Consider the following 17,629-nt stretch of genomic DNA (forward strand, 5'->3'; position numbering starts at 1 on the left):
ACTGGAATTATACACGGGGCTTGATAAAACACATCATTCATCGTAACTTAATATCAGTGTTAATTAGACGACAAAGACATACTATTATTAAATTCTATTTGCATTACACCGGATTACAAAGTGAAATATTAATTCTACTTCAAGTGAGAGATACTAATTGGTGTAGCTCGTACTAATTACATTATTACTATTATGCAGAATGTGTGTCTGGCGTGTTATTAATTTTATTTGCTGTTCATAAAATAAAAATTTTTTATAAGTTTTTCATTTTTTTATTATATAACACATTTAACACATACAACATTTAATCTTGCATCGTCAATAACTGTGTTTGCATCATACATTGCAAATGATTCAAAACAGAATTGAAACGTTTGTGTAGAAAGGTCTTTACAATGCAAAGTAACGGAGTCGATTACGAAATATCTTTTTCCATATCCATATTGCTACAATATAAATACATATTCTGATAGTGTAGAAACTTCGAGGGATCTGTTACTTGTAAAAGAAAGTATCAAATATTCAATTGCAACTTTAATATCAACGAAAAAGTAAAAAGTAAGAAAATCAGGGGATGGAAAGAATTAGAAATAATATGGATCACCGAGAAAATTCAAGGAGCATTAGTAAACAACACAATCAATAAAGTGCAAATCTTCTTATCTTGGAAAAGGCATTGTTTGTAATCACTGGGCAAATTATGTTGCATATAATAAAAACGTCTACACTGTAAAAACTGTATTTAACTAAGCGTTAAATTTATACATAAATAAGAGTGGATGCTTTGGGATACATGAAATATGTTAAATTTAACACATCAGTTTTTACAGTGCGCAATTATTTATTAAAAAGTATCATGGATGTCTTATAGAGGAAATAGATATAAAAATAGACATAATATAGAAAGGCGGAAAATTAACAGTAAACAACAGGAAGAAAAAGAAGAAATGATTTTTACGCGAATTCGTTGTTAGTTGTCTTTGCAATGGTCCGTATCAACACGTGTTTCCGATATTCTTATTGACTGACTTCATTTCCACGCAACAACGATTCAACCGCGCGAACTCTCGCACGTGCGCGCTCGCGCGCGCGATGCGTGTAAACGCACAGTCACCGGTGCCGGCATGTACGAGTTCACCTAGATTCCGCATTTGTCTAGGAACGTTCGAAACGGCACGAGTCCTAACGCGGTCGAGACGGCTATTATACCTCGATGTAAGGCGAAGACAAATCGCCGACGCGAAAGCGGAATTACAGTTCCTGTTACGAGTGCGACCAAAGTCCTCTCATTGGTGCCCGTGTAATTCCTCGCGCTTGTGCACGTTGCGCACATGCCCTTTACGTGTACGAGACGCAAGATCCGACCGGCGATTTCGGACAACGTTTCACAAAATCACCGCGTCCACCCTGTGGAACTTGGATCTTGGAAAAAATAACGGATTACTTTCGAGCGACGATCGAGAAGACGCAATTAATTGACTCGCGCTAATTTATCGATCGTTATCAAGCTCTTCGCGCTTATATTTATATTCATACACGATTTGAGATTTAATTGGAATCTGACCTCACTCTCTTAAAGTGAATCAGCAAAAGGAGTACCTCATAATCGATAATCGATAGCGATAATCAGTGAATATTCACCGATTTTCAATGTAAACACCCCCATTTTACCGCCCCGTTTTGTATCTCACTGATTTTTATCAGTAAAGATAAGGTTCCAAAATCTGTAGTATATGTTGTGCGTTATGACAGATCTAATTTTCTGCGTTTGTGGTAATGAAATTAACAGCTTTCATGTGATTTGCGTACAATGATACTGTCTGTGTTTGCAAACTGTATCAATAATAGGAATAGTTGCTGCTGTTAACTGATTCTTTCAGCGAGATTTTAATGATTGTAGTATATATTCATGTACTATATATATTGTACTATATTCATAAGTATTGTACTTGTAGTACTACACGTATACAAAACTGTCAGTTATAAGTATAGCATTGGAGAATTTTGAAGAATTCACTGATTATATGTACTTTAAACTTTAAAGAGCGAAAAGATTGTGGATTATGATTGGAGAAAGCAGATTCAGATTATAGAAGCGTAACCTTTCAAACACTTCCTACATTCTTAGTAGGAGTAGATGGGATCAACACAAATAGATTTCATCTACTCCTCCTAACGTTTTCCTAAAGATATCTCTTGGTTTTCACTTCATTTTAAAATGAAACAAAATATATGTATAGAATTTTCATAGTATTTTCTCAAATGCAAATTAGATTGCAAAAAGAATGCCAAATTTTAATGCCGAATTAGATTATCCCACTACGATACCAATTGGGAATTTTATTCTTGTCCTAAAATAGATTATTTCACTACGATATCAATTAGAAATCTCATTCCAAATATGAGTTTTCTATCTAAAATCAGAACAGAAATATTAAGGAAACTCGAGGTTTTTTAAGTGTTTTTTGCATCAATTTCATTAATGCAATGAGGACAATATAAATGATTTCTTTGACTTACATTGTCGCCTGTTAAAACGTAAAATAATACATTTTTGTTTTGTATATAACAGAGAATATATTTGTAAGTATTGGAAGAATATTTGTCGAATATTAATGTGTACTTTTTACTTTCTTATCTCAAACGCTTTCTATTATAATTTTTTTATAATTTTTTTTCGCAAATACTTTGAATATTTATTCTTTACAAATATATGCATGCATATATATATGTAACAAGTGAAAACACCAAGTGTTTCATATATTTTGCCCAGTTTTAGTTTAAAATATAAGCCAGAAAAATCTTTAGGAAAATGTTGGGGATTTGTCTGGATTTCCTACTAAGATTCTCATGTTTAAAACATTACACTTCTAACCAGAATCTGTATAGATTTCCTATCTAGAACCTATAATGTGGAAAATTGTACTGGACTCTAATTATATCTCAATTAGATAGATAAAGATTTTCTATGACACTTTTTAAGTAAGGAAGAAGAGGGCAAATAGTGACAGTTTAAATTTCTCCTATATTTCCCGCGTCTATGCTACTACCACCGTCAATAGCGAGTAAGTTCTCGAATATCTAATCTTTGAAAAAAACAATTAAACTGCTAAGTCAAACATAGCTAATAAAGAAACCTAAAATTTTGGCCTTTGTGAAACAAGGTAAAACCTGAATCTTATTCGGATATTTCTATTTAGATTGTTTTGATTCTCGAATGGGATTTTACCTGTTCAGCGTTATACGATATGTGTTTCTTCTAGTGTGATCTAACCTCTATATGTACATATCATTTCGTTTATTGTTTTAAATGTTTTAAAAGAAGAAGGAACTTTTGGAGCAAAGAGTGACAAATTTTAAATAATGTTGCTTGACTTATTCAGTGTTAGTTGAATTGCATTTCTTCTTATTTATTTTGTTGGGTGTAACTTAAATGCCATTAGACTAGGTTTAAATATAGAAGATATTAATAAGTAATTTGAAAAATCATTTTTCAAAAACACGTCATATTATTTCACTAAAATTAGATTTTATACATCATTTGTTTTAATAAAATTCTTACATATAGCAGTAAAGAAATTAATTTCAATTTTTAGTTAGTCATATATTGTCAAAAGAGAGACTGAATGAAAGTTCAGGAGTTTTTCATGATTGTCATCATTTGCCCCACGCTGGAGCAAATAGTGACAAAATGCAGATTTTAATTTCTATGAAAATCTAGTTATTCCATATGGCTTATGAGTCTTGTACTTAAGTTTTTCGTACAATTAAAGGTGGAAAGTATCGTTTTAGTAAAACATCCGATCTCGACAACTTGAAAATAGCTTACACGAGGGAGAAAAAAACCCATCATTTGCCCCACTCTCCCTTATATATACGCTTTACAAATACAGATATTTATAAAATATAAATATCTATATTGTAAATATTTATATTTAAAATCTTTTTAATTTTTATTCTAGATAAAAAATTTAGTAATTGCTAATAAAAATAAGGTTCTCTCTGTTTAAATTTTATGCAACATATCTATTTTATTCTCTAAAAAAGAAATACTGCAACTTGTCATAATATTTTTGTTTCTGTCGCAGATAGAGAATTCACTTTTGATATAAGAATAAGATTCCCAATTAATAAGGAAAAATGATGTATTTCGGGACATATTTGATTTGACATTCTGATCAGGATCTATACAGTATTAGGGAAAACTTTGAGAAATTTCTGTGCGATTACGCGTGTCCGTCACGAATCATTGTCTAAGAAATCTATTATTATTTCTCTATAAGAAATCTATTATTGACTCATAAAATTGTCCACAATTCTTTGTATTACAATCGCATGCTAGTTACTAGATTGGTGAAAGATGTGCGTCACTAATTTGTTAGGTAAAATTGAAAACAGTTATGTAGTTTCGACATACTAAGAACTTTCATGAAAAGTTAAACCATACCGAGTCGATATTTTATCTGACGTAGTTATCCTATATTGTAAATGTTTCTTTCCCAGTACTCAAATAGGTGATTGTGTACAAACAAGAATTTAACAAATTTAAGAAAACACAAACTTATAATATATTGCGTCTTATTATATTATTCAAATTTCGTATATTATAATGACAGTGCCAGTTGGCATAGGTCAGGAGTCCAAATAACCAGTAAGAGTATCTATTTTCAGTAAGTACAGATCCGACACAAATGAGGATAAATTGTATAGCGCTGGCAAGTACCGAGGGGTTATTCCTAGCGTAAACAGTGGTAAATTACCGTTATAAAATTTCCACTTCTAATCGCGGCGAGTCGTAGTTCTTAACCTGCGGGATTATCGGGAGGTAGGAATAAAGTAAGTGAAACAAATGCCGTCCGAAAAGCGGTACAAGAGGAGACGCGACGCTAAGCATTACGGAGTAAATAAGATTTATTGAGTTGAAGCGGCGTGAATAGCTTCAGTGAATGCTCCTATAAATATCCCGTTAGAATCGATACTGTTTTCCGATTTAATAGATCCATTTGTTTATAATGTACTGTATAGTCGCAGTCGAATTTAACGGGAGTTTAATGAGAAAACAAGCATATTGTCCTTTTATGTATATTTTAATAAAACACGTCAATTACAGCGAAAGTTCGAGTTTGTACGTTACGACAAATGGTCCATGAAATCATTCTCTGTGGTCCTTTTAAATTTTAACTCCTTATTAGTGAGAATTTGCACACAATTAGGAAAAGATTAACTATTCGAGAGAATTAACTATTTGAGATATTTTTTGCAACTAAAATTGGCATTTTTACTTAAGTATCGTTTGAGGTTAGTGTTATATTTTTCATTTCTTCTAAACTAGTCAGAATTTTAATAGTAAACTACTATAATTAAAAGACTAATATACACACAAACAGTATATATATAAATAGAATTATTGACCATTTTATTCTAAAAATATAATGATGAAAAGTTCATAATTCATAATAATACATGTGCATACAAAATATCTAACACAAGATGGTCAAAAGCACGTATACAAGTAGATTAGGTCAAACTGAATAAAAAATTCTTTTACCATTTTTCGAACAACTACGTAAAATTTTGAGACATAAAAAAATATATTGGTGAATCAGTGAGTGTGATGTTATGGGATGAGTCCAGCCTCGTCAAAACTGGCTGAGATACGACTACCTTTTAAGGAGAATTTAGGCTTTGGCAGAAAAGTAGAAAACGGAAAAGCAGAATCCAATCCAAACTCGCGCTGATAAAAAAGTAGAAACTGTCGACTATTATCTGACTACTAGTGCGAGTTTTGATTGGTTATATGGCTTTTTTGCTTTCTGCTTTTCTGTCAAAGTATGAATTCCTCCTTAACTATAGTGGCTGTCGGCTGACAACTAAAGACTGAAATAACGATGTCAGCGGCGTATAATTGTTTTTCGGTGTATCGCTAGTATGTCGTATGTATATTCTTAAAAAACGGTCGCAAATTTCAGTCACTTTTTATGAGATTGCATCTACAGGGCTTGTTCCGTGGCATCACACCGTGAAATACTAGGGGTCTTCATATTCATACATCAAGTTGACATATTCTACCTTTATATGCGATTATATCTTACACCAGACACTATATATAAAGTGTCTAATACAAGATTGTCAAAAGCGTGTGTGTGCAGGTAAATTAGTCAAATTAAACAAACAATTCCTCTACCATTTCTCCAACAAACATGTAAAATTTCGAGATATTAATAAAAGAAGATTGACGAATCAGAGTACGCGATGTTGTGAGACAGACTCTATAAGATCTCATCAAAATTGACTGAAACGCGACTGCCTCTTAGCATGGATGGATATTAACTGATATATCTCGCATATCATGCGCATGTCACTAAGAAACAGTCACGTTTTAATCATGAGATTTGCTAATCTTCTTTTTTCAATATCTCGAAATTTCACGTAGTTGTTTATAAAATGCCAGGAATTTTCGTGCTTAGACGTACTCTACCTTTGTAACTTTGTGGCCTACGTAGCTTTATCTCTTAAGTTAGACACCCTATATATATATATACATACATATATGTATACATATGTATACATATATTTAAACATTTATATACATATATTTAAGTGTATTTATATACTTTTATCTGTTATTTATGCACCTTACCTATACACTTAAAAATTAATAAGAAAAATAGAAAAAATGGATAATGTTTTCGAATTGTCGTTTGACGAAAATTTTGTTACAAAACAAAACAGAACCGCGATCATTACGATATTACACTAGTAAACAATAACACGTCATATTTTTTATCATTTGTTTTCCAAATAATTTATCAACACGAGCTGTTTCACATTCCGATCGGTTGCACGCTTAGTCACTCGGATGTTCCAACCGATCGGTAATTTACGCGTCACTTGTGCTTAGCCCTTCCATTAAGCATTGTGAGAATTAATAATGTTACACTAATTACTATTAATTATTATATTAATACCCATATTCACATGTATATATATACATACGACTCATGTTTATTAGTAACTGTATGTTGTTTATTTACCATTTGTCGATTAAAACTATGTTGATTGTTCCTATCTATTAATAATATTATTTACAATAATATACAGTGTTCTTTAATTCGCGGCGTTAAATATAAAATTTCTCGTAGGCCATTTTGTATAAAAAACTATTTTTTTAATATTTTTTGATATTATTAAAAAATAAAAGTATAATTTAATTTACATCTGTTTCTTTCCTATATTCGTAAGAAAATTATATCTAATAATAGCTGATCATGATTGGTGATCATTTTTAATCCATAAATTGACGAGAAAGAGTTCTTTGTATATTTTATCAATTCGTACTATCAGAGAGACACGAAAGAGAAATAACACATAGATTTCTAATTTATTTTCAATTTTTCAATTATATTTAGATATATTATCAGTTAAAGAATATACAGGATGTCCCAGATTCTCCTCCGCATATTTTGTGGGAATGTAGAACAAGTTGAGGTGAACATAAAAATCCTATCGTTTTGCGATATTCGCAATAATAGTTGAGATACTAATTAAAGAAGATTGACGAATGATCACGTGCGATATGGTACATGAGTTGCAGTGAGGTTGTCTATCGTTGTATATTTACACATTAGATCAAACTGAACGAAAAAGTCTTCTACCATTTTGCAAATGATCATATAGATTTTTAGATATTAATTTGAAAAAATTGTTACATGATTATGCACCATAATGCACAAATTTTTTTTCATTAATATCTAAAAATCTATGTGGCCATTTGCAAAATGGTAGAGAACTTTTTTGTTCAGTTTGACCTAATGTCTAAGTATACAACGGCAGATGGCACCACTGCAGCTCATCTACCATATCGCGCGTGATCATTTACCAATCTTCTTTAATTAATTTCTTGAGATTTATTGCGAATATCGCAAAACGATATGGGACTTTTATATTCACCTCAATCTGTTCTACGTTTCCACAAAATATGCGGAGAAGAGTCTGAGACTCCCTGTGTAATTGCGCAAGCTCTCAAGATGACTCGTAGACCGTAAAAGTGTGCTAATAGAAATTATAAACGCATATTGTTGAAACACCCATAAGCTTCAAGAAGAACTTATCTGTATATATACATATACATATAATATAACATTATTAATATTAAATATCGTATTTTAAGTTTTATCGTGTCTTTTATGTTTTTATTCGTTTGATTACTATTTTGATATTGTAATTAATGCGATAAGTGAGTGTGTGTTATAGCAATAATTACTTAAATAGTGAGAAAAAATTAACAAAAGCAGATAAGATGCTGTGACACTTAAAATGTTTTTCTTCGAAATAATCAATGCTACCGAAATCTTGTATTTTTTTTAAATTCTTTCTCTTTAAATTCTTTGAAATAACAAATGTTACCGAAATTAATGCTGTTTGAACTAGGGCGTTACAACGAGAAATATTCGATACTAGATACAAATGACGTTTAATTAAATCCATTATGCTATTATTGTTGTGAAATATATAGTGTATGCTTGATTATTATAATCACATCTACATGTACTATTTTTGACCTTATATTTATATCTATAAGGTTGAAAATCACCCAAATAATCCTAGTTATTTACAACTATAAGTAGGCAAATGTCACACGGAGTATATATTCCGTTATATGCATACGATAAGACATTAGACAATACGGTACATAAAACATATGATAAGACATGTCTGGGATAAAACGTTTAGGAATAATAGTCATTTTTTATCTATTAGTGATAATATATTCTTTTAATTTTAGCTAATGAACTTTTACCTTATAGTGAATACATTTTATCTGTTAACTCTTAGCAATGCTAGTAAAACAGTTAATCTTTCAGTTTGAATTGATTCCTAGAATTTAGCAGATAGTCTCCAATCATTCCCTTTTTACGTGTAGAATTGATTTTATGAATTATCCACAATCCTAACTCATGATGCAAGAGAAAACATTCGCTTGATCCCTCACTTCGACGTGATAATTCAATATGGATGCGGCTAGGAAACAAGGGCCATTAACGCGAGCCCGTCTCAGAGGCTGATAGGGCTCAGTCTGGCTCCCTCGTGCTTGGCATCGCCCGGCAGGCCGACAGTCTGAGCCGAAGCTCGGAGGATTTGCCACTAGTCCGCTGGTGTCAGGCGCAGATCTCAGAATTGCGATATCGATCTGAGGATGTTGGAGGTCGTTACCGGTCAGTCTCCAGAGACGTCGGTGCATAGATTTTCCCTCCCGGCCACGGGCCTGCGGAATATGGATCTCATGCCACCCCGCACACTCTCTGTGAGAGATCCCCGGAAACGAATAGACGTATTCCGTTGGTCAGCGTGGACACATCTCGTAGCCGATCTTAACTTCTGTAGTCAAGTAGGCGAATTTGCGACGGCCATTAGCGGCCGCCGCAACGTTGCGGAGGACGACATTTGCTAGGACGACCTGCTCGCAAAACGGGGCGAACGAACTCGCTATTGTCAACGACGACGAATCAGACGAGGAAGGTGGCGAAGGGGAGAGGTGAGGGAAGGATCATTGTACTGTCGATTTGCAGAGACAGCTCGGCTTTCGCGGTTATATTTACATCGACCCAATGGAAGGAGGTCGGCACGGACTACGTAAATACACAATACCTAATGCAATATCTAACGGCGATTCACGCGGCTCCGAGAGAGGATATTTCAAGTCGGTGCGGTGCTCTCCCCGAGTCCTACGTGTGCGAAGTTCCAGGACGCGGAAAACGCGCGCACAACCGATATTTACAGGCGCGCGCGTCCGCACGGTCGCGTTAGCGGAACGTTACTTCAGCCAGCACGATCCGAAACACGCCTCAACAAATAAAAGAGAGCGGTAACTTTTAGATCCCTTTAAAACGATCCAACTTTCGGATTCCGCTCAGCTCCGACGCTTTCGGGAGCTCTCACCGCCTACGTACGCTCAGGAAGGCCGCTACGCTTACAACGCGCTACGCCCTGCGAACGGTCGCGAAAGCTACCGCGGAAAGAGTCGGCGGAAAATCGCTCCGCGGGGCCATTGCCTCGGAACCGCTCCTCCACAGCCGACCGTCTATCCCCGGAGAGGAAGGCTCTCGCGCGGGCAAACGTACGAGCGAGCGAGCGAGATGGACAAAGGGAAAGAGTGAGGGAGAAAGAGAGAGAGAGAAAGAGGGGGGAGAGCGGCAGGAGGGGTTGGGACCCTCCTCGCCCACGTATACGTTACTATCGCGCGCGAGTAAGCGAGCAGACGAGTAGGCGAGTAGCGAGCTAACACGCGGACGTGCGTGTGTGCGTGGACACACGGTGAATAATAAATAGAGGAGCCGGCGTGGCGATAAAGCTTCGCGACGCGTTATTACTATATTACACGTGAGGGGATTTCTCGCCGTGGCGCGCGTATACGTGTCTCTGTCGTTTTGCGCGGCGCGCGCACTCGCCCGAGTGTGAGAGCGAGAGCGTGGCGTCAATGTGGATCACGCGAACTCGCGTGCGAGATCCACTCTCTTTCGCCTCTCTTCGCCGACCCGCGCCTGTCGGCTCGCTTGTCTGTCCTTGTCCCCCCCTCCCCGCTCGGTCCGTTAGCCTTCCGCACGTCTCCCTCCGCTCACTTATCCACCATCCACCTTATTTGTGGCCGTTTCCTTACGACGCCCTGGGCAGCGAACTCCGACGTGCACCTATACCTACCCACCTACCTCTGTCGTGGAGTAGCGAGGGGACTATTCCGAATCCGGATCGGTATACGTTCGAACAAGTTCGCCGGAAAGTAGACGGGAAGAGAGATCGACCGCGATAGCGTGTATCGATATCTGTACGAACGCATATCTCTACGATATTACTCGCGGTAATGGCCACTTACCGGCGATATAAACGTCTCCCGTCGTTTTCAAGCCCAGTTCTCTCCAAGTTAATAATACGGATAACGATATTGTAGAAGATATGGAGAATCGCGGCATAGCTGTACACACACACACACGCACAAACACCTCCATCCACCCATCCTATACATACGCACGTACGCATGTACGTGCATGTAGTTAAAATAAATGTGCGATCGCGAACAAAAGAGAATGAAAACAGAGTAAAAATGACACTTTGTTTCATTACATTTATCTCTTCGGGAAAATTCTCACGAATACGAAAGTCTCCCAAATACGGTTCGACTTGCAAATGCAAAGTGAATGATGCATAATTCGCGGGACCACTCGTATCGCCGAGAACGCGTTCGATCCCAACGCTACTTTCAGTCCAGTCCTTGTCTGCGCTGAAAAAAAGGTTTAAAGGGGGAGGCGTCCTCTCCTCGCTCCAACCCCACCTCTTACATTTTCATTCTTCCTCTCTCTCGCTCTGTCTCTTTCTCTCTCTTTTTCTCTCTCTTCCTTCCTTTTTCTTTCTTTCTCTCTTATGCGCGTCAGCTCTCCCACGCTATGTGTTACTCTTAATCTGGCGACTGTGACATTTTAATTTCCACCTGACTCGGCCCGCATATATTATTTTCATAATTCAGGCCAACCTTCTTGCCGTAACGCGTCCACCACGGTTTCGTTTCCTCGGCCACTTGGAGCGCGCCGAGTCACCCTGGCGCCGCAGATGAGTGGCTTTAGCTCGAGGGAAAGCGACGAGCGGAAGGGGGAAGCTTTATACGTCGCGCGCGCGAGTTTCGCTTGTTGGTTAGAAGCTGCGGATATTTCGTCGTCGCGTTGGCGACATTTCTTTTTCGATGGCGTCTGCGTTGCTTCCCTCACAATTTTCCTTATATTTGCAGCGCAGAAATGTAAATGCCCAGACCACGGTTTATCAGAACGACACATGTTTCATACGCTATTTACAGTAGAGAAGCCAGTGTATACGGGAATTTTCATTCATTGTTGCGCCAAGTGATTGGTGCTTTATTAATTTCATTTTGGTTCCCGAATCGACGGAGATAATGACTTTTGTACGTTACTCAATTTCGATTTCATTCGGGTTTTATATCGAAATGAATATCAACATAATGTATCGACCTCGATTCGGATGTCGATAGAATTTTAATCGAAGCGGTCACAGTGTTTTATCGAGAAAGAGATATAACAATCTATCGTCGAAAAAGTTTTGGTTTATGATTTTTCCAAAAATGGTTTGTAAGAAAGATATATAATGTATATACGTCAAATATACATTACATCGATGTCATTACGGTCGCTGTAAAATTTAAACGAAGAGATATACGATATTAATTGTGTCAGAATGCTGGTTATCCGAATATCTCAGGTATTGAATATCTTATGTACTATTCAGGCACTTAAAAGCCTTTTATTATTTGAATAGTTCGTTATTTTATTTTTAAAACCATTCCGTATATAAACATATAGGACCAACAAAAACCGGTATTTATGAAATATTTAACTTTTATACACCAGGAAGAATATGTTACAATAAAATATAAAATTGCATATTTGTGTGGAAAAAATAAACATTGGTTTAATATGATATATTTGGTCGAACGAGTTTTTATAGAGAATTAAACAGAAAATTTCAGGTTATTATATTTAAATATTCCAATATGCAACCAGAATTTGGATGCAGTACTTGTTAAAATTTTGCTATAGGCGCGTATCTGATAATAATATCCAAGTATTTAATCATTATGACTACGCTGATCATATCATACGACACATACTTATATGGAGAAAAATAATTTTGCTTTGTAACGAAATCGTCGTTACTATTGCATATTTGTAGCGACAATAACAAAATTTAGTTGACATTATTAATTATATTCAATTAACATTATACAAAAAAATTTTGCGAATTACTCGTTATTAGAGCAGAAATAGTTTTGTTACTATAATAGAAAAAAATTTACTTTAAGTAAATTTGCTCTTAGAAACACATTACTTTATTGTTAGGGCAAAACAGTATTTTGTTAGTATAGACATACAGGGTGTCCCAGAACAACCTTGGAAACTCTCATGTACACTGAGAGAAAAATTATCTTAAAATTAACAAATATTTCCTTGGTGGGTGCCATTAACATATTTACTTGAATCTACATTCTCTTTACTTAAATCAAATATTGTTTATTTAAATCAAGTAAACAATATTTGATTTAAGTAAAGAGATTGTAGATTTAAGTAAATATGTTAATGGCACCCATCAAGGAAATATTTGTTGATTTTAAGATAATTTTTCTCTCAGTGTAGGCATAGTACAGATTGAGGTGAACATAAAAGTCCTATATCGTTTTTAAATAATATTCAGATATTAATATCAATAATTATCGAGATTAATCAAAGAAAATTTGTAAATGATCACGCGAGGTATAGTAATGGCGACGTTTGCCATCGTATACTTGTACACTGGTGTTCATTAATTGAGTCCTTTGAGTGTAGACAAATGTAGACGCGCCTGGAGATGGTATGCTCATCTACACTATTCTACACCGAAAAAGGACTCAGTTAATGAACATCAGTGTACATCAACCCTTTCGCTATGGCGGTTCGTTCCGCCGTAGCGAGTCTCCGCGCCAAAAATGTATACTGAGAGAAAAGACTGGTAACTATAACAAACTGCATTTAGTTACAGAAATTCATTGAATCCTTAGTAACTAATACTAAATATGATAATAATAACCAAATATTTAATAGATCGGGAATATGACGTAATTGCATTCACAGTAACATCAATTAAATAATTTAGTAATAGTTACTTAATGTTAAATATTTAATATGAAATATATTACAGTTATGAGCAGATATTTGATAATTGTTATGAAATTGTTATATCCCATGTAATAAAAAATTCATCAGGTACGAGTTCTATTTTGTTAAAAGTATAAGTATGTTGCAGCACAACGAAAAATTCATTCATTTGCAGCTATTACATCGTTTCAATATCTATTATTACAGATAATTGGTTGAACCTACCAAAAATTTTATAACTATTATAAAATCGCTTATTTTGCTCAATTATTCAATAAGTTTTATTTACCAAATATATTCTGGAAGCAAATAAATTTTACTTCTGTCAAATAAATAATTTGTTTTACAGAACTAAATTAATTAATAAGTACTGCCATAGCTTTGGCCCGCTATATTTACGTCTACCATTTAGTAATAGTAACAAAATTTTGATATTTACTAAATTCTTCTCTCAGTGTACACAATGCGCGTGGTCAGTCTTTGGCGTTCGGGTTTACATCTTACGCCTGAACAACGCCGTCTTGACATGCTTTTGGAAGAAAAGGGACTTTTCTTTAAAACATATTAATAATTTCTATATAAACAATAATTGTTTATGTAATAATTAAAACATAATAATAAAACATAATAATTAAAACATAATTGATATAGTATATTATATAATATAAATTAAAATATATATAACAATATGATATATAATAATAATATAATTAACAATTGAAAATAGTGAAAGAATAGCCGTCGGCTATAGCCGGCGCTCGTCTCTGTGAGTTACATCGTGGATGCCGGCTATAGCTATTAGAAGTGAAAGGGTTAAGTCAAACTGAACAAAAAAGTCCTGTAACATTTTTCTAGTAACTTTGTAGATTTTTAATTATTAATTAAAGAAGACTAGCGAATGATCGCTCGTGATAATATATTAAGTATTAAGTATTTGATTAATAACTAAAAATCTACAAAGTTATTAGGAAACAGAATTTTTTTGTTCAGTTTGATCTAATGTACAAGTACTCAACGGCAGATATCGCCATTACAGCTCATCTACCATATCTCGCGTGATCATTCACAAATATTCTTTTAATTAATTCTTTATTTTATTCTTTATCGCAAAATAGTATAGGACTTTTACCTTAATCCGTACTATGCCTCCACGAGAGGTTCGAAGGCTGTTCTGAAACACTATAAGATAGACCCGACATGTCAAATACTTCTTTAGGAAATAAGTTGAGTTTGGAAAAATGGAGAAAGAGACAAGATATCAGCGAATTCGCTCAAAATATTATTCAATTAATTACAAATCAATGTAACTGGACTAATCTGAAATTGGACTTTTATTCAAATGAAATAATTTATTTATGCACATACATGTTCTTAAGCGAGACTCTATGTAGTTTTTGTCATACCTGTCAAGAGATGATTGCATATCCTATTTACATAGATTAAGATAGAAAAATTCCCTTATACTTTGCCTCTCCGTTCTGCCACAAGGACATATATGCTGAAATTATCTTATATTTCTTTGATTTTTAGCAGATACATTTATTGTTATAGCGACATCACTACTGCGATTTTGTCATGATAACGGAATAAATTTGTTATTGTAATTCACTTATTATGTCATTAGAAAGGAAGAACAACTGCTGAAACACTAGACGCACAGACAATGTGTTGTATTAATGTTCTGCGGTCGCGTATATGTATGCTGCGCCCATAAGCACGTACATTCCGCGAGTGTACATCAAGTCGTCGCATTCTCTTGTCTTCCATGCAAACAGGTAGAAACCCGTCGTTTCGTCCTTTCGTGTATAGTCGGTTGCAGGACGGTTTAGATACATTTTTCTAGAAAAGTTAGGAGCTTTCCAAGTTGTCACAATTGCGAGTCACGGTCTACAGGTTTATATGATAATCGGTTATGTGAGGAACTGAAGTAACAACGTACGTAAATATTAGCTTTTTATTATATTTTTGTCTGACAAGTGTATAATAAATATATTATTTTCTTGACTTTTTCATTGCAATTATAACATTAGATATCTCATATACTGTCATCTCAACTTCCGTCATAATCGACTATTGCGGAAACTTGTGGTGATTGTGACAAATTAGCGATTGTGACCCTAGCTTCATTAGAAAAAAAAATGTGTTTATATTATTCTGCAATTGATTATATTACAATATAAGAATAGACTTGACATGTCGCTCGCGAATTTCAACGTTCACAACATCTATCATTTATTAACAGCAAATACAAGACGTAGCGTACTTTTAAGTGATCGTTATTGGTCAATAAAATTCGAGGAAGCAAAGATATTGTATATGTTCATATATTCTATAGTATATCATTCTTGGTTAATTTTTCAATTCCCTTAATTCGCTTTTGATGATTTTTATTCTTATTACAAGTTGAGTTAGATTTGATTTTCATATAGTAAAATTGTCGCTCACATGTAGCCCAAATATGTTATTAATTTAGCGAACATGTCCTATTATAGATTCGTCTTACTGATGCAGCAAAAGCGCTATGATAACTAAACACTAATCAATTTTTATTATTACAACAAAATAATTTATAGATACAGCAAAACTATATTCAGCAAATAAATTCAGTATTTTTAACAAATCTCTTTACTGTCCATGTGGAAACTGACAGACTTTGCTACGGCAGCATAAAATCGGCTACACCAGAAAATTATATTTCTCCGTGTAACGATATAAAATTGTCTCATATACCGCTCTGGGATAACGGTAATATAAATGTACTATAACTCAATTGCAGCTTGTAATTGTATCATTTCTCCGTAAAACAAACTTCGAGGATTGTTATCTATAAATATGATGGACATCCGATATGTTGCACAATTAATGTCTTTTACATTTAGATATTCGTTGTCAATTGACATTTAATCTGGTCGGTATGTAATGAATTTCTACAGTCTATTTTATATATTTAGTGATTTTGTGGGTCAGATTCAGGCATCTATATCCTTTCAGTGTTTATCAATATTTAAACGCATCTTTGATATTTGTAGACATTGATTTCAGATTGATAGAGACATGATTCCGTTTGTCGATTCGAACTTAGAATCTTTATATTTTAGTTTAGTATAGAATAATGTCTTTAATCTCCCTCTTTCATTATGTAAATAAATGAAACATTAAAACTATATAAGAATTGATGACGATGATGCAGTTTAGTCGTATACTTTCACAATTTTTAATGTTGAGTTTGAATATCTGCTTTCATAGATCATGTAGAGCAAAAATAAAGATGCTTTTCTCATATAGTAAAGCACTGTCCTATTGATCGAGTCTACTTACAACAATTCTGTCGTTACGACGATATTATAATCGTGCTTTTACTCATACATATACACACGTAACTAAATGATTCGCGTATTATATTCGTACGATTAAAACGTACGTGATTATACTCGTACGTGCAAAACTGTGGCAGGAGATGCCTTTTGATGTATAATACATACATAACATATTATAAATTAATAGAAAAATTTCTACGAAAAAAATAATTTAGTTGGTTCTGCAAATCTATGCTAGGCAAAATTGAACGTTATATCTAAGTAAATTTGCTAGTGTAGCAAAGACATTAGATTTAGAAGCAATTGTCAATTTGATTCAAGTCCATTTTTGTTGATATTATCTTAATTATAACTAATCATTTCGTATTTCGAGCCAGTTGATGTTTGTTGTTGTTTTGTGAAACAATTTCATTCCTTTTATTAAACAAATCATGTAATTATTCAGTAGATGATAAAGAATTATTTTTGTTTATTTTACGGAGAAATATGCTTTCATTAAGTCTGACGGCAAATGACCGTAATGAAAAATATGTTATTATGCGTTACGCAATTTATATATATATATATATATATATATATATATATATATATATATATATATATATATATATATATATATAT

At 34.2% G+C, this 17,629-nt stretch overlaps 1 protein-coding gene across 4 annotated transcripts in view; it reads left to right on the forward strand.

The window, feature by feature from the left end:
- Window positions 1-17,629, forward strand: part of LOC116843614 (semaphorin-1A-like) — a 711,737-nt gene that overhangs the window by 265,820 nt on the left and 428,288 nt on the right. The gene's annotated exons all lie outside the window — the stretch shown is intronic.

Source organism: Odontomachus brunneus, unplaced genomic scaffold, assembly GCF_010583005.1.
Source record: "Odontomachus brunneus isolate Ranch 3 - 2012 unplaced genomic scaffold, Obru_v1 Obru_scaffold_003, whole genome shotgun sequence".
Taxonomy (NCBI): domain Eukaryota; kingdom Metazoa; phylum Arthropoda; class Insecta; order Hymenoptera; family Formicidae; genus Odontomachus; species Odontomachus brunneus.